The 22,092-nt window shown below is 41.2% G+C and overlaps 1 long non-coding RNA gene across 1 annotated transcript in view; it reads left to right on the top strand.

The window, feature by feature from the left end:
- Positions 1-5,082: 5,082 nt before the first annotated feature.
- Positions 5,083-22,092, top strand: part of LOC133375691 (uncharacterized) — a 32,699-nt gene continuing 15,689 nt past the window's right edge. The window contains exons 1-2 of the long non-coding RNA XR_009760307.1: positions 5,083-5,381; positions 7,598-7,703. This is a non-coding gene — a long non-coding RNA (uncharacterized LOC133375691). The remainder of the gene's footprint in view (positions 5,382-7,597; positions 7,704-22,092) is intronic.

Here is a 22,092-nt window from a genome sequence, read left to right as displayed (position 1 = left end):
TTAAGATTTTCTGGGTCCAGGGAGGGTCTCTTCAGGAGTGGTCTCACTACCGCCTCTTTCAGGCAGCTAGGGACCACCCTCTCTCGCAGAGAGGCATTAATCACTTCCCTGGCCCAGCCGGCTGTTCCATCCCTGCTAGCTTTTATTAGCCAAGAACAGCAAGGATCCAGTGCCGAAGTGGTTGCACGAACCTGTCCAAGCACCTTGTCAACGTCCTCAAGCTGTACCAGCTGAAACTCATCCAAGAAATCGGGACAAGGCTGTGCTCTGGATACCTCGCTTGATTCACCTGCTATAACACTGGAGTCTAAGTTCTGGTGGATGATAAAGATTTTATCCTGGAAGTGCCTAGCAAATTCATTACAGCGGGCCTCAGATGGTTCTACCATGTCCTTGGGGCCAGCATGTAATAGTCCCCGGACAATTCTCAAGAGCTCTGCTGGGCGGCAAACTGATGACACTGGAGTCTAAGTCCTGGAGGATGCTAAAGATTTTATCAAAGTGCTGGATACAATGCCCAGTGTTGTTGTTTTTACCTTATAAATGGAGAGAGAATAATATACAAAAAAAATCCCAAGGTTTTTTTTTAAAAGAAGTTGCACCATTTTAAATCTGAATGTGTTCTTTATAAAGTAATGGTTAACATTGGCTCAGGTTGTAAATATGTAATAAATATGTCTTAATATGCACTCTAATAGCACACATTACTTAATTTGTTTTCAAGCAAAACTCCCTAGGCTACAATCCTATACATACTTACCTGGGAGAAAATCCCAATGGACTCAATGGGGCTTACTTCTGGTTCTAAGTAGGCATTTACAGGATTGCACTGTTACAGAATTGAATCCAATCTGATGTTCTTGAGGTCAGGAAAGGTAACCTGGAAGTCTGGCTCAATGCTTGGCCCCTGGCATCAATGGAAGTTAGCCTGGGCTGCTTCTTGGCTCCAAAGCAGGGGTTGCCAACCTTTTTGGACTAGAGGGCACATTTCAAATTCTGATAGAGTGCTGGGGGCACCAGTCACAAAATAGCTGCCACGGAAGTGTGACATAACATAAAATGGCTGACATGGGGGCATGGCATAACAAAAAAATAGAAAGTAGTCATGATAATGCTTTCCCCATAATTGTATTTCCATACTAGAAAAGGCTTGGCCTGTTGAATCATACAGCTGTTTAAAAGCACAAGTATCCTGTTTTTTCCCCAATGGCAACCCTAAACCAAGCCTAGGCTGCCATCTTATACCCACTTGTCTGGAAATAAGCCCATTAAACACAGAGACTTTCTTCTGAGTAGACATATATACCACTGTACTGTAAGTTAACCATACAATAAATTCATAATAAGTCCCTGGTCTCTAGTTCCTGCAAAGCAGGAGACATTCCTAAGTTTCTTCACAATGTTTTTACATTTACCTTTTGGAAAGAGGGAGATACTTTAACATTCACTCACACTTATTGTGTTGTTGTATTTACAGAACATAACTTCTAGGCACTACCTGATCTCAGGCGAACCCACCATAGGAAAGATGCATCCTGGGTGCTAGGGGAAAAGGGCAAATAATGGAGATTCCAAGGGTTAAAAAAAAGACAAAAGCAATAAAAGTGCACTAAAAAGCAGCAGAAATCAGCAGTTCTTTAGGACTGCAGGGATTAATATTGCCTGGTGTTCAAACAACTCACTTATCAATCACCGCTCTAACTTCATTCATTAGCCAATAACAGTGACAGGCAGGAGCAGCCAGGCTGGCTCATTTCACAGGAATCATTAGGAAGAGTACCTGCATATTTGCTCTACAACCTTCTAGGAGGGCTAGAGACTTACTTTTTTTTTTAATGAAAGCTCAGTTTCTGGGCTACCTACCAGGGGCATCATTGAAGGTTTTCATGGGTGCCATGGCACCCATGGGTGATGGGTTGGTGATCCCTGTTCTTCAGGTTCAATTTCAGAATTTAGCTGGGAGTAAGGAAAAGAGAGGTCAGTCAAGAAAGCAAAGATTCACAGTGAGGTTAAAAGACCTGCTTTTGGATGTATTCCAGATTAAATTTCCAAAAAGCAATATATTTTAAGAGGATTTGCCATTGATACTTTTTAGATTTCATAATATACCTCATAATAACTATAGCGATAAGTAAAATATTACAAATGTTCATTTAATTCAGAGGTGGGGAACCTATGGCCCTTCAAATCTTCTCCATCAGCCCCAGCTAGCAAGGTCAATGATCAGGGATGATGGGAATAGCAGTCCAACAACATCTGGAAGATCACAGGTTCCCTATTCCTGATTCAATTGTTTATATAACAATAGTACAACCAGTGAGTTTGAATGGGCCAGAAATATAGATGCTGTTGAAAAATAATCATGTGATCTGAAACGCAGTGGATAAAACAGAGAAGCAATGGTCCTCTCTAACCACCCTAAATTATGCTCCAGTGAAAAGCCCTTTAACAACAGTAGCTACCATTAAGAAAATTGTGATATTGCTGTATCCATAGCTGAAGACTGAGATATCACTCTGCTGTTTATGGACTCTTCATCAGTGGCAGCTAGCATGTGGCATTTGGACAACACAGTTGAGCAGCAATTAAGCCCTTAATAGCAGCTGTTTTGTGGAGGCAATGGACACTTCAGGTGGTACCATACAGGCTTACAGCCAATGTTGGACTTGAATGAGCCAAGTAAGCCATGGCTTAGGGCCTCACATTGCTATCACTGAAATTGCTTTGGCTTAAATAACCTTCCATATAAAATTCAGCACCAGAATTTTGAACCCTGACCTCCCCATCCCAATCCACACCCAGTCTCATCAACTTCCTTTCCAGGACTCCCAGACTGCATCCATCATCCACAGGTAGCCCATCCTCATCTCAGACCTCAAGAGGAGAAAGTGGGAGCTAGCCTACCAACACATTTTAAAGTCCCTGTTCCAAACCAGGCATCATCTCTGCTAATCCACTCCCTGCCAGTTTCCCACTCCCACCCTTACCCCTCCATATATCACCACACAGGCCTATAGACAACTTCAATGTTCAGGCGGGGGCACAAAATATAGGGGGTGCTATGTTGCAGGAATTACAAACTACCAGAGATAAGAGACCCATCCATACCTAACCCCAAAATCTGCATTTTCCATATTCAGTTGGTGGCCTTGAGATCCATACATGTCCTTTTTGTAGTCAGTTTATTGTGAAAACCCAATGATCAAGCATCCGTACGTGTGGGCTTTTTTTTTTTTTTGTCTAAATTGCTTTAGCATTGGCCACCCTTTTTCAATGATTGGTCCATAATGGTTGTTTGCTTTTCGTGCACTTTTTCGGAAGAGCACAGAAACGTGTATATATATATATATTTTATTCCCACGCATGTACAGATTTGTGGATGCACTATTGGGTGGGAAGGAGACAAGGGGCTTGGCATGCACATGGACTGCCTATTGCAGGAAAGTCTGTGGAATTGTGTCCAAACGCACGGATGTTAATACGATATTTTATCGATACAGGAAAACATATCGAGTTTTTGGTGGTATTTCTAATGAGGATTTGTGAATACAAAAATCTGTGCTAACTTGCAACATCATATGGACAATGGTGAATTAATGAAGACACAAAGCTATAACATTACAGATTATACAGTCATATGGATGGCCCCAAGGACTTGAAGCTTCTTTATTATAGGAGCTTGGCAAAACTGAAACCTAATCCACCAACTCTGGTTCCACTAGGGTTGCCAGGTTCAATCCTTGAGACTGATCCTGTATCTTTAGGAGAAGAGAAAGTCAGCCAAGTGCAGGTGTTCTTGCAACCCTGTAATGGGAAAAACCACAAGGTGGAATTTTCCCTCCCCCCTGCACAACTTTTAAAGATACAAAAGACCTCTTGGAGGCCGGGCCTAGCAACCAAGAGGTCATTTGTATCTTTAAAAGTTGTGCAGGGGGAAGGGAGAATTCCACCTTGTGGTTTTTCCCATTACAGTGTTGGAAGAACACCTGCACTTGTCTGACTTTCTCTTCTCCTAAAGATACAGGATCAGGATCAGGCCCTGAACCTGGCAACCCTAGTTTTGAGATGGAACATTTTGGTTTCTGCACGCAGTAGCTGCCTGCTGTAAAATTATGCAATATCCTTGGAGCATTGCATGTTGGGTAATTGTGCAGCAGGTGGCTGCTGTGCAGAGGTGCCAAATCACTCTATTTCAAAAACGCAGGTGTTGCATGTTAGTTAAGTCTGCTGAATGCCTCTCCCTCCTCCAGGCAGGCCCAAACAGGCAGGCATGTATGTGTTGTGCAGTTGTTGTGTAATTTCATTGACTCCAGCAGTGTGGTTCTGTGGACATAAATATCTGCAGGTGAAAGCTGGCTCTATACAGCTGAGTCAGGTTTGAACTCTTAGAGAATTTGTGGATGTGTGGGTACTAATCCACTTTCACATTGGGACTGAAACAATGCTTAATTCACAAACCAGTTAAGCTTCTCTGCTTGGATTGTATAGCACTATCTTAACTGTGTCTATTCAGAAGTAAATTCTAATGAATTCAGTGGGGCTTACTCACAGGTAAATAGGGCAAGGATTACAGTCATAACCTGTTAGGAAATAGAAGCTTTAAATTTCCTAGTCCAAAATATTCCCACTGGAGTTAAAAGGGACTACACCTTTTGGATTTTTTGACTCCCAATAGTGCAACAATTGGTTCAACACAGTGACTTCCCCTCTGGTCTAAAATCACAGCAATATCTCAGTTAACAAAGTAGATGCATTCCTGGACATTGCTTTTTTAACAGAAACTTTGGTACTAGAGATAGGAATAACATAGAAAGAATAGGGATAGGATCCTACACCCACTCGTAAATGGTGGGGGACGCTTCAACAGGGGCTTTAAAGTGTGCCTTCCTGGCACCCTCCCCCTCCGAATCATATTGGATCCTTTCCTCCCAGGTTGTGGGAGAAAGCAAGAGATCTCTTTAATGCAAAGCAAACACATTGGCTTGTCAGTTTCACCTTAAAGCAAAGGCACAGGCTTGAAAGTTTATCCATAGCAAAGCAAAGCTGGTCAGTTTCACTTTAAAAAAAAGCCTTTGTTGAAAGGAGCTTTGTTGCTGAAGGATTTGTTATCTGAAGGATTTGTTGCTGAAGGAGTTATTACAGTATACTGCTGAAATGAAAAAAGCTTTGGCTAACCTTTAGTAGATTTTCTTGTGGAAGGCCTATGAACTCCATTCAGCCCCGGTACTCAAAATCAATTCCTGGGTTCAGAATTTTTAATTCCAAGTAAAAACAACAAACAGACCTATGGCACATTAAAGATTAGCACATTTATTATGGCAGAAATTTTTATGGCCTCAAGTCCACCTGGTTTGTCATATGAATGAACTCCTAGTTTGCAGGTATGTAAAGGAGAAAATTATAAGATGGGAGTTGACTAGCAACGAGATTCTAAAGTTGGTGACAATGAGCTTAAATGTATGTTCAGTAGACACCTCTTTTACAGTAGCCGATTGGTAATAATTGGTGAGGCCCAGAAGCTGGGTGTGGGTTGAGGAGGAAAGGGAGTGGCAAAGGGCCCCACTGATACCCTGTGCCCAAGGACACCCAGTAACCTGGAGCCGGCTCTGTCTTTATGTGTTTTGTTTAAAATACCAGTATTGGTTTTTCATTACAAACTACGTTGTACTTCCATTAACTAAGTTCTGTTCTCTGTAACCGCTCTTGTGTTTCTATAACAATCTTCAGTTTCATATATGCTAGTTAAGAAATCATAAGGTATTTGATAATGCAAATGAAGCTTTTTGGAAGATATATTTTATTGTATCTTTCCCTATGTATATATGCAAATATGTTTTGCCATTTTTTTCATTACTTAATATAATACTCTTTTTTTCTCTTTATTTTTTATGGTATGGAGCCTCTGAATATTGATATGGTTTAGGGCCTCAGCATGCAGCTCTGCTGACTGCTACTGACTGGCCAGCTCTACCCCACCTAGGCATAGGCCAATGATGTGAATAGCCCATACAGGGCTCAACTGACCAGTCAGCAGCAATGTGTCTGCCCAACGCTGATCCAGCTGCCCACCATGCATTGCTTGCCTTGGTTGCTTGCCATTATGGAGAGGATGTTTGCTTTCAGTTTCCATTCAGCAACAGCGGCTGACTCTGCCTCCCACGTGAAACTCCCCAGTTGCTACTGTTGCAAATAAAGGATGGAAAACCTGTAGACTTTAAGATGTTGTTGTACTCCAACTACCATCAGCCTCAGCTAATATAGTCAATGGTCAGTGATGATGGGAGGTGTGGTCCAACAAATGTTAGGAAAGCCATGGGTTCCCCACCATTATGTTAGAGAATTTTAATCAGTAATTTGCCACTATCTGAAAATATTTGTTGAATCTGAACAACATACATTAACAGCCAAATTGTAAGAGATTAAAATATATCTAGTTTGACCTATCTCTTATGCAACCACACGACCCCTTGGCTTGGTAGACCTTGCTTGTTGGAGCTTGATCCTTGTGTCATGCCTGGTAGATATGTCATGTTGTGGCTGTTGTCAATTGTACAAAGGCAAACAGTGTTATTCAGGGGTGAATATTTTATTTCTGTGCTGTTTGCATCCTCTAATGGCAGTGGAGGCTTCCCTCCTGGTGTAAATAAGAGCTTCAAGGAAGAGGATTTTTTTTATTTTTAAGAATTTTGTTCTTGAGGTAGGCCACCTCAAAACTGTGAGATCCAAATCTTTTGACAAAAGCTTGGGGGAGGGCCATAGCTCAGAGCAATAGCTTTGCATACAGAAGATTCCAGGTTCAATTCCAGCATCTCCATTTGAAATCCCAAAGAGTTGCTGCTAGTCAGCGTAGAAAATATTGAACTAGATAGACCAATGGTCTGATTCAGTATGAGGGAGCTTCCAAAATTTCTAAAACCAACTACCAAGGATTATCACTGGAAAACTGAGGAATGCACAAAACTTCTTTTGCCTCCCACACATTGGTGAAATTGTTCATTTCATTTCTTCCTCGTTAATTTCCCCTCCATAATGCCATCAAGTTCAGACAGACCTTGGTTCATCTACTACATAAGTGCTGGTTGCATAAGTTAAAGCAGCTGTAGGACAAAATCTCTGAAAACATTTCTACCTTTCAAATTTGTGAATTGGTGTAGAACCTTGGCAAATTTGTGTCAGTTCCTCCTCTGCCTGTCTGTCACCGCATTCTGCTTTCAAACTTTCCAACGCTGTGTATCTCCCCTGGTTCTCCTCTGCAGTGCTACATGCAATAATGCAACCTGATAGATCCATCTAATATCAGTGAAAGGAAAATGTCTCAATGGACCATTTAGTAGTGGTGGTGATACTTATAGTTACCCAAAAACATCCCCCATGAAACATGTACAGTACTTACAATGAGTCGATAAATCCACTTGGAAGATGATCCATTCTGCAGTGATGACAATAAAAAATTTTCAGCCCTTTAGGTCCTAGTGATTTTTATTGTCAAAAGCCAAATCAGTTTTGCATAACCTTTTCCTTATCTGGGTTCAAATATATAAGAACAGAGTTGTGCAAAGTTATACATAGGTCTTACACTTATACCTTACACATGTAGGTATCCATTTGCTGTTCGGGAGCTGCCGGGTTAGCAGAACATCAGGTCAGCCGGGAGCTGTGTGCATGAATGGAAAAGAAAAAGCCACAAATACTTCTACTGGCGAGTAAGCACTGCCCATTGACTTTCATTATAATTACTTTCTTAGACCGACTTTTCTCTCGGCATAACTTTAACCCATATTGGCACTCCGAACGGGAGTTGGATGTTGGTTAAGTCCCCCCCTTGGCCCCTCCTCTGTCACGCCCCTCCACTGTGGCTGAGCCGGGCAAGAGGCTTCTGCCAGCAAAGCCTGGACCCTGCCAGCTCAGCTGGGGATCTGCCGCATCCAACATCCCTCAGTCCACTGTAAATATGAGTTGGATTGCGTCCCTAGTCCTTATTTGCACGAGCCCTTATGCAAGATGCAATCATAGGTACACTTACTTGAAATTAAGGCCCACTAAACTCAGTAGGATTTACTTTAGACATAGGTTTGGGCTGCATGTTGTAGCTAGAATTGTTGACAAGCACTCCTTGAGGAAACAGTGATAATACCTCTTGTTTGCTTGGATAGAGCATAAAGAGAGATGTGTGTGTTTAGAAACATCTTACTTTTGTGTGGCTGGAAAGAAGCCTCCTGTTCCAAGGTAAGTCACATCCTTTCCCCTGCCCATCTTTGCCTCTAGCTCCCCCACTACCACCATCACTGACATGTGCCTTCCCCTCTGTCCCCCTCCCCACCCAAGGTTTGTTCATCAGGGAATGTGGCCCTCCTACCAAAACAGGTTCTTTACCCCTGTTTTAAATAAAGGGTTTTTTATGCATTGTTTTCTGTTCTGCTTACAGAAACACTGAAAGTTAAAATTTATCGGTACTATCACAGTTGGAGATAGTGTGCTTCTGAATACCAGTTGCTGGGGATCACAAGTGCAGCGAATGCTGTTCCGCCTCATGTCCTGCTTGTGGGCTTCCCATAGACATCTGGTTGGTCACTGTAAGCACAGGATAAAAAAGAAATGTCAATGTACTGCCTTCAAGTCGATTCCAACTTATGGCGACCCTATGAATAGGGTTTTCATGAGGCTGAGAGACAGTGACTGGCCCAAGGTCACCCAGTGCGCTTCATGGCTGTGTGGGGATTTGAACCGTGGTCTACCAGGTCGTCATCCTGCACCTTAACCACTACACCACACTGGCTTTGTTACTGGATACTGTTCTTATATTCTTTCTTGTTCTGTGTACAGTGCCTAAATGCTGCAGGTACTTAACAAATGTATTTATATTATAATCATCATCATCATAATCAACAGAGTCCAATGGCACCATAAAAGATAACAGATGTATAGTGGCATAAGTCTTTGTAGGAAATGCATCTGATGATGTGGGCTCTAGTTCATAAAAGCTTACGCCTTAGCAAAATTTGTTAATCTTCAGTGAAGCCTGAAACTATGCAAGTTTATACTTGCAAATAATGTAGGTATGTAGGTCTGACTCTGATAGAAGGCAGGTGACACTGTTAGAAGGCACATGGATCGGGCAGAGCAATCCAACTCAGGGGAAGTTGTTTACCAGGGAGTAAATCACACTGAAGACAATGGGATTTCTTCTGAGTAAAAATGCTTAGGATTGTACTGCATTGCTGTAATCCTGTTCACACTTTTTTGAGAGTCAGCTCATTGAATTTTGCAGGACCGACAGGCGTAAGATTGGGCTGTCAGTCAACAAGGTGCCACAGAGCACCTTGCTTTTTCTATAACAAACCCCTCTAAAATTATTATTATTATTACTACAAGTTCTATTACTACTACTACTATATTAAGGGCACTGACAGTTTGTGGGTAATTCTTTCTGGTTTCTTAATCAATTCTGCACAAATGTTCATGTAAACTATTAATGAAATAATATTTAAAAAGAAAAATGTTCCTAGAATCCTGCAACATTTTAATGCCTCATTAAAATCATTAGTAATGCTAATATTAGAAAGAACTTCCTTCATCTTTCAGGGAACCCCAAAATAAATCATGATCAAACATTTGCTAATGCATAGGCAGAGAAATAATTTATATGTTGCTGGCATATAGGCATCACATCCTCTTCAAAAGATGATCTAGTAAGGTCACACCATGAAAATATTTGCAACTAGTTCTGCCTTTGAAAACTCACTGTAGACAATATTCTTTTATAATTTTCATTAAGTACACTGAATATTGTTTGTTTTGTTTTGTTTTTTTCTATGAGAAAAATATATAGTGTGCCTATCATCCAGCCAGAGCTTTCGTGGAACTCTAGATGCAAACAATGACATGCTTCACTGACCTGAATGACTTACAAAAGCCATTTATATTCAGTATTCTCATTTAGGCTATCTTTAAAAATGAGTAAGAGACATATATTAATAGCAAGAAACGGGGAGAATGATTGCATCACTACCCATCTCCAGACTTATTGCAACACTTCATTCTCCATCAGTTCAACTGACATAGGAATGTAAATGTCGTATATAATAGTCAATAAAAATTTTACTACAGGAAGGAGAGAAGCCAAGATGCACCATTTCCATCACTTTGGGGTCCAGTTTAATTTCAGCTCCAAGGTTCCCTCCCATTTTACACACACATATGGAAACAAGAGCCACTTTCAGAATGCCTACATGTGCACTGTTTACATGTGAAAACAGGGGAGGCATGGGTATACATGACTTGTCTTCCCATGCACATGATTACCTATGATTCTCTAGGACATGGGGAATATATGTACATGATACAAACGTGGAGCTAATATATCATGTGTGATTATTATGTAGAGCAATCTACATATGGATTTTCCATTTTTCCCCTATGCAAAAGTGCCTTCTGTAATGGAATGTTGTGATGCATGAAATGCGGGTTGGGCTGGGGAGTGTGGGTGCCTAGGGTGGTGGCGGTGGCGAGCGGGAGGTGATGGTGGGTGGTGGTAGGAGGTGGGGTGAGCAAGTGATGATAAGCGGCTCATGCAGCAGCAGTAACTGTAGTCTTAGCAGGAAGCCGATAAGAGGCTGAGACAGGGCAGCAGCTTTGTTACAGGCCAGGGAGGTGGAAGGCTTAAGCAGCTGAGAAAGGGCAACAGTGGTGGCGGCAGCGGCCTGGGCAGGTGGGAGACCAGTAAGGTTCATGAGTGCTGGGGGTGGGGAACAGTTTGTGAGTGCCTGTGTGTGTGTGTTTGTGGGTGCCTGGGATGTGTGTGTTTGGGGGTGGGGTTGGCAAACAAAGCGAGCAGGGTGGTCTGCCCCCCAGTATATGAAAACAAACAAACATTAAGGAACTAGCTAACCTACAGAAGACTGTTAGATATTATCTGGCATCTTCCCTTGTGAGAGAAGAGGTAGTGTAATAGGTGAAACTGACCTAGGTACAAGATTTGACTAGTGCCTTCAAATGCCTTTGTTTCACTAAACTATAGTCTGCCAGCAGATAGAGCTATGATATGTTATGAAGCCTATTTGATATTCCATTTTGGACTTCACCTTTTGAGCTTATAGTGAAAGCTGGGGTACCACATTGTTCTAGAAATTTCTTTTCCTGGTTGCAACTTTTATAATTCTAGTCTTTGATTTCCCCCCATTGTTTTTATTACTATCTGCTCAATTAGTTATAGGTACAAAGATGTTCAACATGGATCTTCTTATACATACTACTACCTCTACTTTCTGTATTGTATGCATAGTGGATTGTAGGTCCTTTCTCAGGCCAAACATTCTGTGAAAAATTGACCTGGTGATGCATTAGAATATTTGGCCCATAGCCAGGCTACATTAAATGCTGAGTTAATATTCACCACCGATGTCCCACAGTCTCCTATTTTATTGACCCATTTTATATAACTTTTAAAACTGTTCTTCCACATTACTTGAGACCACTCTTCTGTGCACCAAGTTCTTCATGGTCATTGGCAGAAGACTGATAGTTACACCTTGCTTCTGTTCAAGAAATTGAAATTTTGGAGTCATGGAGAAATCCATCTTCCCATGAGATTTGGAAGGGTTTCTTCCCATCCTTCCCAGTTCATCAGTGATACCAGAAATGGCCACAAGTCATAGCATGCTAAGTGAAGTGAATAAGGGCCTTTGGATTAGAACAGCCTTTCCCAACCAGTGTGCCTCCAGAAGTTGTTGGACCACAACTCCCATCAGCCTCAGCCAGCATTGCCAATGGCTGAGGCTGATGGGAGTTGTGGTCCAACAACATCTGGAGGCACACTGGTTGGGAAAGGCTGGATTAGACAGAACTCTTCTTTATCAGTAGAAGAGGGATCTATACAACATATAAGCTTACTTTGTCCACAGCGAAAAAGTTTTGTTCAGCAAAAAAGTGTCATTGGAGCCATTTTGGATCCTACCCACATTCATACCTGTTACTTTAAAGCATAACATTATCATGACCAAGTTATTCCAGCAACACAGGATTTTACATGGAAAAGCCTGGTTTTAAGGCACTTTTACTTCCATATCAGATTCCTGACTATTCATATTTTTCCTTAATTTATTTTTCATTTAAACTAAAAAATAATTGTGTTGATTCTTAAAATGTCTACATACCATTCAGTAACAAACACAGTCTGAGAATGGGAAAGTCATTTGTTTTGAAAAAAATCAGCTACATAATTCTTATCTAATAATGTTGCTATCACAGCTAAAACTAATTGTTCCAATCTAGTAAGCTACGAAAAAAATACAGCCGACAAAGGGTGAAATATGAACATCAATGGTAAGTTTTGAATTTACCCTATTTATCTTGAACGTAAGATCTCATGACCTACTAAAATTCAGTTCACAGTGTTTTATGAAAAATAATGACTGAAATTGAATGTCTTAATTTACATTTAATGCAATTAAGAATGGTTTAAATTATGACTGATGAACAGCACACACAGATGTCAGTCAGTTTCATCAGAATAAATTGAAGTCAGTGTCAATGAATGCTCCACTGATAAATCCCACTTTACATAAAATTAATAAAAATAAGGAAATATAATCCTTAACTAATTGCAAAATGTGTTGGAATTCCCCTGAATTTTGAAGAAAGAAGAGGAAAGCATAGCTAGGAAAAGCTGTGAAGTAGTTTATAAAAATGATCTTTAGTCACAAGGCACACTGCATAAAATTGTTAGACATTCTGTCAAGTGATCAGACAGTTTATAATTGGAAATGCTCCTATATGGCAATTTTGACTGTACTCGTTCAAAAGCAGACACGAGCACATTTTTTGGGGAAATTAGAGATTGGTCAATGAGAATGACAGCACCCAAAAAATCATAAGACATAACCCAGTAGGTATTCCAGATTTCCCCATCCTGGAAATCCTAGCTTCCTTCTGTTCCATTTGGCAGGCCAATCCTATAAGTCTACTTCAGCTGCAGAGGCACAAACAATGGCTTATACAGTTGTAGATAAAGCAAGGTATGACTTCCAACCCCAACAAGCCCACCCATCCCCCATCAGGAGAATTTACTATCAGGAAAGTCTTTGGGCTTCCATGGTGACAAGTACTGGAGTAATTCTTCCTCTTTGCATAACCAGTTTACCTTAAGAGGAAGGGCCATAGCTCAGTGGTAGCGCATTTGGTCTGTATGAAGAAGGTCCCAGATTCAGCAGCACCTGGGAGAGAATCCATTTGAAATCCTGGAGAGCTGCTGCCAGTCAGTGTAGACAATATGGAGCTGGATGGACCAATAGTCTAACTCGGTATAAGACTTACTCCTGCCACACACCCCAGTCTAATGGGTTTGTGCAGCACCACAGCAGTGTACCTGGAACATATAGCTGCTCACTTACAGCGGTACTGCAATGATGCAATTTGCCACATTGGATCAGACCAGCAGTCGTATTCTCCATTCTGGTGCAAGAATGTACCAGAACAGGTTGTTCCCTTATTAGCCCTCATGACTGCTGGGTGCAGGGTGGAGTATGCAGGCAGAAGTGTGTCTTAATGGCTTCTAAATTATAGAGGCTTTAGAGCAATCATGATGAATCTTCTTTAGCCTGGGGGCCACATTCCATCATGGGCAACCTTCTGGGGGCTGTGATGGGTAGGGCCAGAAGCAGATGTGGGTACAGCAACCCACTTTTACCTTTGTACAGTAGAAGTCTGGGGTTTCCACATTTGCATGTACCTCACACACTCTCTCCACTCTCTGCCTAGGCAGGCAAGAGGCATTATAACAGTTCAAGGACACAGGCAAAAGACCTCAAGGAGGTGTAAAAAAAGATCTGTTGAGAGGGATAGATGAGGATGAGAGGCATAGGTATGAAAGGGCTGTGGCCTGGGAAGAGTTCTGAGGGATATTTGGAGATTCCTGGAGGGCCGCATTTGGCCCCCTGGCCTGAGGCGTCCCACCCCTGGTCAAGAGACAGCCCACAGTGACCACAAAACTCTTGTGTTTCTACAGCCAGCCCCAAAGAACCTTGTGGTTGCATCCTCTAAGATGGACTCATCAGCCCCCAGACTGGACAAATTTGGACCAAATCCTGGCATAATTTCAAAACCAGTTATAGCTACTTAATAGGATCGAACAACAGGCACTTAAGATCATTTCAGTCTCGTTATTTTATTAAGTTAGTGTCTGTCTGTGGAAATAATACATGGGGATGTAATATTTCACAGATGGATTTATGAATACAATTGTAGATTGCTATTCAGTCCTACTCAGAGTCAGCTCTGGAAACATGACTGAGTATGACTAACCCACATTCTTGGTTTCAATGCATAGTTGCTAAGGTTGCCAAATTACCATACAAAAATGGCTTGCTCTGCTCTTGTGCCTTTTAACAGCAGCTTGCTCTGCAGAAATCAGTAGAAGAAGCTTTTCATGGTACAGATATGAGCATTATTCCTTGCTAATGTTTGCAGAATAAGCTGTTGTTAAAGGCAGATGAACAGAAACTAGTTAAAAGTTGACAACTGTAGGCACTCAGAAGATCCTTTTAAAAGCCAGTTGCTGAATCACTTTAAAAATAGTATTGCTATCGAGATTACTGAGTTATATATTGGGCATAGCTAGATAATTATGCCATACTTCTTTTAGAAGATGCATATTTGCCATTACCTGAAATATCAAATTAATCAGGATACCTTGTGTATTCATTATGGCTGAGGATATTCATTACCTGTATGCTAAATAGTTTGTTGTCCTATCTGTCTTTATGCTACTAATATGGCCACCAGGCCAATCTCTTAGACAGATCAATCGAAAAACAGGTTATCATAGAGGAGATTTGAATTATTTATATAGGTCCCTGCCTTGACCCCCTAAAAATGCACTTCTTAAAGTTCTGTCTCTCATAGCATAACATTGTACTGTACTATATTCCTTATCCTTGTACAGTTGACATAGTACATCATTATGAATGCTAGAACTGCCTTCTTTAGCTTCCTCCCTAGACATCTGTGCTCAGGTAAAAATTTACACAGGTGAAAACTGAAGTCTCAGATGATGGATCTTCATAGATACACTGGTACAAATATGGGAACATATAGCTACATACCCACATCTGTCCGCCTACCTGTATATGTCCAAAATATGACACAAGATTCTCAAATTTAAAAATATATATTTTAATGTATTTTGAGATTGGGCATTTTGACTGTGAAATCCGAGATCTTACTGCACTCTTTACACATCAGAGGTTGATTCACTAGAATTATTTACTTCCCCAGTGTTCACAGCCCACAAGGGCCCAGGTTCAATCCCTGGCATCTCCAGGTAGGGTTGGGAGAAACCCCTGCCTGAAACCCTGGAGAGCCACTGCCAGTCAGTGAAGTTAGTACTGAGCTGGATAGAGAAGGAGAAATGTTATTTTTCCCCATCCATCCTACTAGAAGCTCAGGTTAGCATACTTGTCCCCTTTATTAAAACCTTATACAATCCTGTACAAAAGTGAAGCTCCAACTTCACCCGGTGAGTAGGACTTGGTACTTGACTGAAGTGTCTAAGTTCCACACTCTTAACTACTACACAGCCCTAACTCTTTTGCAGCTCATTCCTATGCATGTTTACTGAGACACAAATCCCATTGTGCTCCTTGGGACTTGCTTCCATAGGATCACTTAGTGATAAACTATCCAAAGCTGCAGATGCATTCAATGTAGTGTAGTGCCCATTTCTTACAGTGAAAGGTTCTTAGGCTCAGACTTGTCCAGAACTGCTTCCTTCCTACCTGGAAGTGTTGGTCCCCAATTCCAACTAAGTGCAGTCAAATGTATTTATTACATTTATGTCCCTACCCTTCCTCCAGTTAGCTCAAGGTGGTTCCTGCCTCCCATTTTACATGGTTCTCATCACTCGCTTTTGTCCTCTTGACTATCCTGTGTGAGTGAGGTAAGTTTAGGCTGAGACAGTGACTGGTCCAAGATAACTCAGTGAACTTAATGGCTGAGTCAGGATTTGAACTCAGTTCTTTCCAGTCCTAGTCAGACACTCTTAACAGTCACTACTCCATGCTGGCTAATGTAGCTGCTTTGTTCTCTCCACATATTCAAATGCATCCTTTTAATTATGACTGCATGTTCCAGGCTGAGCCCTAGCACTGAAAGCCAGTTCTAGGGTTAAGCCCAAGTATTGCCTGGCTCAAATTAAGCTTGGCATTATTATGTGCTATTTCTGTGCTTTTATTACCTTATGGAGATGTCCTATTAGCCATGCTAATCGTCTGCAGTCCCTTACTGTGTTTAGTTTACTTGTCCAGACTGTTTACTTGTCTAGAAATCATAGCTGAAGCAGAATCTCAGAAAGCTAAGGCAAAAAGATTAAACTGCACAAAGCCACCTAGTGTGTCCTAATGCCTGTGCTGTATATTATCCTTCTTTCGTCTTTTTTTCTCAAATTTGTCCTGTCTCATTTTAAATGTCTTATGTGATGAGGCTTCACACCTTCCCTTGAGATGGCTCCACAATTGTATAGATTTGACTGTCAGGAAGCTTTTCATGATGTTTAACCTAAATTTTCCTTTTCTTAATTTTATGCCATTATTCCTACTTAGATCTTTCCCCCCATGAGTACACTTTGATCCACAACTATGCTATGTTCAAGTATCCCCCCCTTTTAAAAAAAACTGGTTCAAGCAGTGGTCCAAAGCCCTTTTGCTTGAACCTGGGTCCCATAGAAACCAGTAGAACTTACCCCCAAGTAATGTTTTAGAAATTAAGCAAATGTCACTCATATCATTCATACTAAATCTAAATAATTTGGCCTAACTTAGGGTTGCCATATTCCAGTTCCACAAATCCGGGCAGGTTAATTTGCATATTATGCAAATTATTTGCATATTATGCAAATATTTGCAGATTAACATTTGGATTGTCCAGTTGTTTTGTTTTTGTGCCTAGGAATTACCACCAAAAACTGGGGAAAGATGTGAGAAATCTTTTTTTTTTAAGCAACATTTTCAGCCTTAAATGCCTAGACTCTAGTTTCCAACACTATGGAGTATTTATTGATTGATTAAGAGAATTTATATCCTGCCCTTTTGCTCAGAGCTCAGCACAGCTTACAAATATAATAAAAACAATAAAAATACACAATCAATATAAAAACATAATAAAAACACAAAATAGCAACAAACATAAAGTAAGTCAGGGCAGCAGCACGGTTAACCATAACATATACAATATATTTCAGAGATGTGGTGGGTGGAGAAAAACAAGCCAAAATGTTAGGAAAAGGAGTCTTTCACACCACATGCTCAGTTCTAAATACTGTTGCAGCAAGTTTTACAAGTTCCTCCAGTATTCCACTGGTGCGGGCACTCAGACATTCAAAGTATCTGTATGTTTCTTAGGTTTTATAAAAGCAGAGCTTTGCTTAACTCAAAATTTCTCAACCACATCTACACAGGTTCCACCTCCATACTCAAAATGAAACTGGGCCTGGAAGTGTGCAACAACCCCACACATACCTTGCTAATTAGATTACCAATGCCAGGATGTCTGTCTTATCGACTACTCTCCTGCTCCCCGGGCATCATGAAAGACCCAGTCCTGGGTTCAGAAAGAAAATAAATATCTGGTCCTCTTCAAAGTATTGATAAGCCTCTTGTTTTAATTGAAATAATAATTATAAATTCTTGTTCTTACCACTAATGGGAGTTAATTATCTTGCATATGCTGCTGTTGCTTCTATGGCTGTAACGGAGTGAGGTTAAAGATAAGTGAAATGCAAATAGGAAAAAAAATTCCGAATCATGCCACTTTACGCTGTTTTGCAACTGTTTATACTTGTTTTATGGTTATTGGAATTTAAATGGCTTTATTTCTTGTTGTGAGCTGCATTGGTTTCCAACCCTACCTCACAGGGGTGTTGGAAAGACTCCATACACGCACACGCACACACACTGCAGATGTATAAATACATACAGCCCATATAATAGTTTATTGTCAATAATGTTGGTCATAGCAGAAAAATCAGTATTAGTTTTTAAAAAATCAGTATTACTTTCCTACAAAATAAAAACTGTAATACCTATGTAAGCCCTGCTTACTTGCTTTAAAATTGGACTGGAGGCAGAAAGAGTTAGAACACAAAGATAATTCTTTTTTACATTCACTCCAAAGTCCCATTGATTTTCAGCACATTCATAACATGTCTACTCAAAGTAAGTCCTATTGAATTAAATGGGATTTACTTTGGGCATATGGGATTAGCATTGCTTTTACAAAAAGCAAGTATTGGGAAGGTTTTCAAAACACTGCCCAAGCTCTGACTCCTGCACACAAGAGGAAAAAAAACTGAAATGTATATACTTACCCAATTTATGAGATTTTCAGATAAACGGGGGTGTGTGTGTGAAACCACCATTTTGTTTTCTAGACACTGCCTGAGGTCAATGAAACTGAAACACAATCCCTGATTGGCTGCAATGCTGAACAGGCGGGGTTAAAGCTACAAAGTGCTATAGTACAGTACTGTTTAAAGAAAGATTTAACAGTCGAGGGGGGTGGCTGACGTTTTTATGTATATCTCGAGAACCGGACCACCTAGAAACTTAATTTTTTTTTTAAATTAAAGCTGAGAATCCGGGCCACGTAAGGGGCTAGCCGGGCGCCGGGTGGCATGCATAGAATCCGGGTAAAACCCGGCTATCCGGGCAATATGGCAACCCTAGGCTGTAGTTCATAATACATCCTGCTTAACAGTCTCTGGCATTTACTTCCCTTGTATTTGTAGATGGTTTCTAAGCTATTCTGTCTTGCACATCCCAACCCCAAGCAGGTTGGCTCTAATCTACAAATTGCAAAAGCCACTGTATGGTAGGCTGCCCACACAGGGTACAGGGAACTTCTGTGGCATAAGGCACAAAGCTACCAAGAAAGATACAGAGAGAAAAAGCCTAGTTGTGTGCATAAATGTATTCGTCACTGCTAGACTAGAGGTAGCCAACATTATGTCCTCTAGATCAGTGGTTCCTAACCTGGAGGCTGTGATCCCCAGGGGGGCCGCAAAGTAATCCAGAGGGGACTGCAAAGAGTAAAGAAATGAATTATTTATTAATTGTTTTTTAAAAGTCTTCACTCCGTGGACACTGTTCCCCACTGCCGCTGCAGACAATACCTCCCCCTTGCTCCAAACGAGAGGAGAGGACTTTTGCCAAAAGATGCTGAAGGTGGAGCTACTGGGAAGAAGAGGGGATTACTATCACTGACTCCCATCTTCTCGCATTGCCGCTGCTGACAGCGCCCTTACTGAGAATGAGAGGAGAGGGCTTTTCGAGAAGCAAAAAGAAGCAAGGCTGCAAGGAAATGCTGTTTTCCCCCTTCCTTCCTGGCAGCCAGCCTGCCTGCCTTTCTTGGCTCCTGATTCACTGCCATCTCCTTTTAAAAATTATTCTTATTTGTGAGGCCACCCAGATCTCACCTTCAGCTCAAACAGAGCCAAGGAACAGTGAGGAAGCTCAGGACTTGTTCGCCCCACATCTCTGAGACTAAGGCTACACTCCACCCTCCCATCTCTCTCTCTCCAAGATGCTGTGGCAGTTGAGGGCTTCCCCCCCACATGCCCAAATGCATGCATGCCTGCAGATGCTTGCAGGAGGGGAAGGTGTTTCTGTGTGTGTGCGCGCGCTGATCTGTCTTCTGCTCCACTCTCATTCCCCAAGTGCACTCTAACCAAGTCATCAGTTCTGATGATCATCCCAAGGCCTAAAAGCACTAACCCCCATCCTCAGGCTATCTACCCTTTGGTCTTCACAATCTAGCATCCCCACCATGACTACACTGCTGCTTCTTGATGATGATGATGATTTTTAAAAAGGTCAGCAGGTTAGATGAGGCTGGGGTTCACATATTGCAGCTGAAATGTATTTATTTAATTATTATTACATTTATATCCCACCTTTCCTCCAAGTTGTTCAAGGTGGTGCACATAGTCCCCCCCTTTCCATTTATCCTTACACCAACCCGAGGCTGAGAGACTGTGTCTGGCCCAGTGTCACCCAGTGGGCTTCATGGCTGGATGGGGATTTGAACCTGGATCTTAGTCCAACACTGTAACCCACTGGTGTTGGGAGACAGGACTGTACATCTTCAGACTATGTGTGTGGGGGGAGGGGGATACCAATTTGATGAACCTTTGCATTAAGAAAAGAAAGCAACAGCTCCCTGTCTGCAGGGAACTTTTTATTGGAAATTATATTTGGAGATATGATTTTGCCATGCAGCATTTGTTTACTTAACAGAGGCTAAAATTACAATTAGTGTGGGGGGTGTCACAAAAGATTTTGAGCTTAAAAAGGGGGTCCCGTACTCATAAAGGTTAGGAACCACTGCTCTAGATGTTGGACTTGCATCACCCCCAGCCAGCATAAGGAATGGTCAGGCACGATGGGAATGTAGTCTGTATTGAAAAATATGCAGAAGAATATTGTGATTTTGAGGAGATAAGTGGCATGCAACCATGCCCTTTGATGCCCAATCTGACATCTATGTGGGGGTCTGAATCTCCTTAATGGTATCTATATGCTATTGCAATATTAGAATCCTTTTAGGCTGCATCCTTTTAAGGAGTTAATTCTGTGTAGGAATGCATTATGTCAGAAGATGTCATAAGAGGGTATGTTTAAAGGAAGTTTATGTTGACTACTTCCCAACATTATCAAAGCCACTGAAGTGCTAAGTGATTACGCCCAGCTATCTTTATTTGCAGTTTGCCACTTCTTTGAAGTTAACTTGAATGAAATGTGAGGGGCTGGAGGCTCAGGTCATAAGGTCACTGGAACTAAGCTTTGGCAGAGTTCAACAGTGATGGTGGATGATGGCAATGACTACCTGCTACATTCCTGAGTAAGGCCAATGATACGGCAACAGTATAAGTGTAAAGGTCAGGAGCACTAGTCCTCAGAACACAGCACAGATAGTCCTATGCTTCAACCAGCTCCAGCTACAAGGGGTCACAGGAAAGGGTTCTCCAGCAACTGAAGGAAAGCAAGCAACGTAATGGTTGGCTGCAGGGTTTGTTTCAGATACTGTTGAATAAACATTTGACTTTCACCCCATTAGTGCCCTTATTAACTCCAAATCCTAAAAGAACCATCTCCCCTTTGGCAAAATGTAAGATACCACCTTGGTTACCCCTGTCCTAGACTGTAACAATGAGTTAGTGCACTCTTAGCTACTTGGATGTAACTTAGATATTAGCATTGTATGGAAGTAATCTCAATTGAAATTGGTGGAATCTACTTTTCTGTACTTTGATTTGGGAAGTCAATAATTCCTTAGCAAAAGTACATACATTTTCTCCTTTTATGGCACAAGCCTATGAACGTTTACTCAGGCAAATCACACTGAGCAGAGTGGAACATACTTCCACATAGACATCTGTAGGGCTGCACTCTTAATCTTTCTGACCATTCAGAAACCCACCACTTGAATAAGTCCAGAGCTGCAGAGAGTTTGCAGAGGGCAGATCCTCTCAAGGACATTCTAAGCCATAAATCTGAATTTTCACCTTAAATGACAACAAAACAAAAAGTAAGTTTCCATTCCCTTGTACTTATGTAAATATTAATGAAAACTTGCAGGCATTATTCTGACCAGTTGTTCAATAAGATGTAAGCATTCTTTAAATGGTCTGGCCAATGAGTTCAAAGGAACTGGGATGACTGAGTCCAGCACTTTATTAAAGATAACATTATTTTATTAAAGATCAGTAAATGAAATCACTTTAAAAGTATTAGATCATTTGTAATTTGCATTGACTTACAATGCCTCCCAGTGTACCCTTGAGCAATCAACAACAAACTTTTGGCTGGGAGTCTTCATTTAGTTCTTTCACTAAGATGGAGTTAGTTCTCACTGAGGTGGTAACTTGTGTCTGGTCTACATCACTTCAGACTGTAGTTTGAAGGTCACATAACTGAATATTTCTCCATACAAAAAATTCCCCTCCATATAGAAAACTAGATGTTCAGGCCTAGTTTTCTCTCACACATGCTTGTTTCCTATGTGGAGATTGAAGGGTGTGGTTCTTTTGTATGTAGAAGCATTCAA

The sequence above is a fragment of the Rhineura floridana genome, chromosome 1 (assembly GCF_030035675.1).
Source record: "Rhineura floridana isolate rRhiFlo1 chromosome 1, rRhiFlo1.hap2, whole genome shotgun sequence".
Taxonomy (NCBI): domain Eukaryota; kingdom Metazoa; phylum Chordata; class Lepidosauria; order Squamata; family Rhineuridae; genus Rhineura; species Rhineura floridana.
Note: the sequence above shows the minus strand (reverse complement) of the source record. Positions and strands in the feature narration are given on the sequence as shown.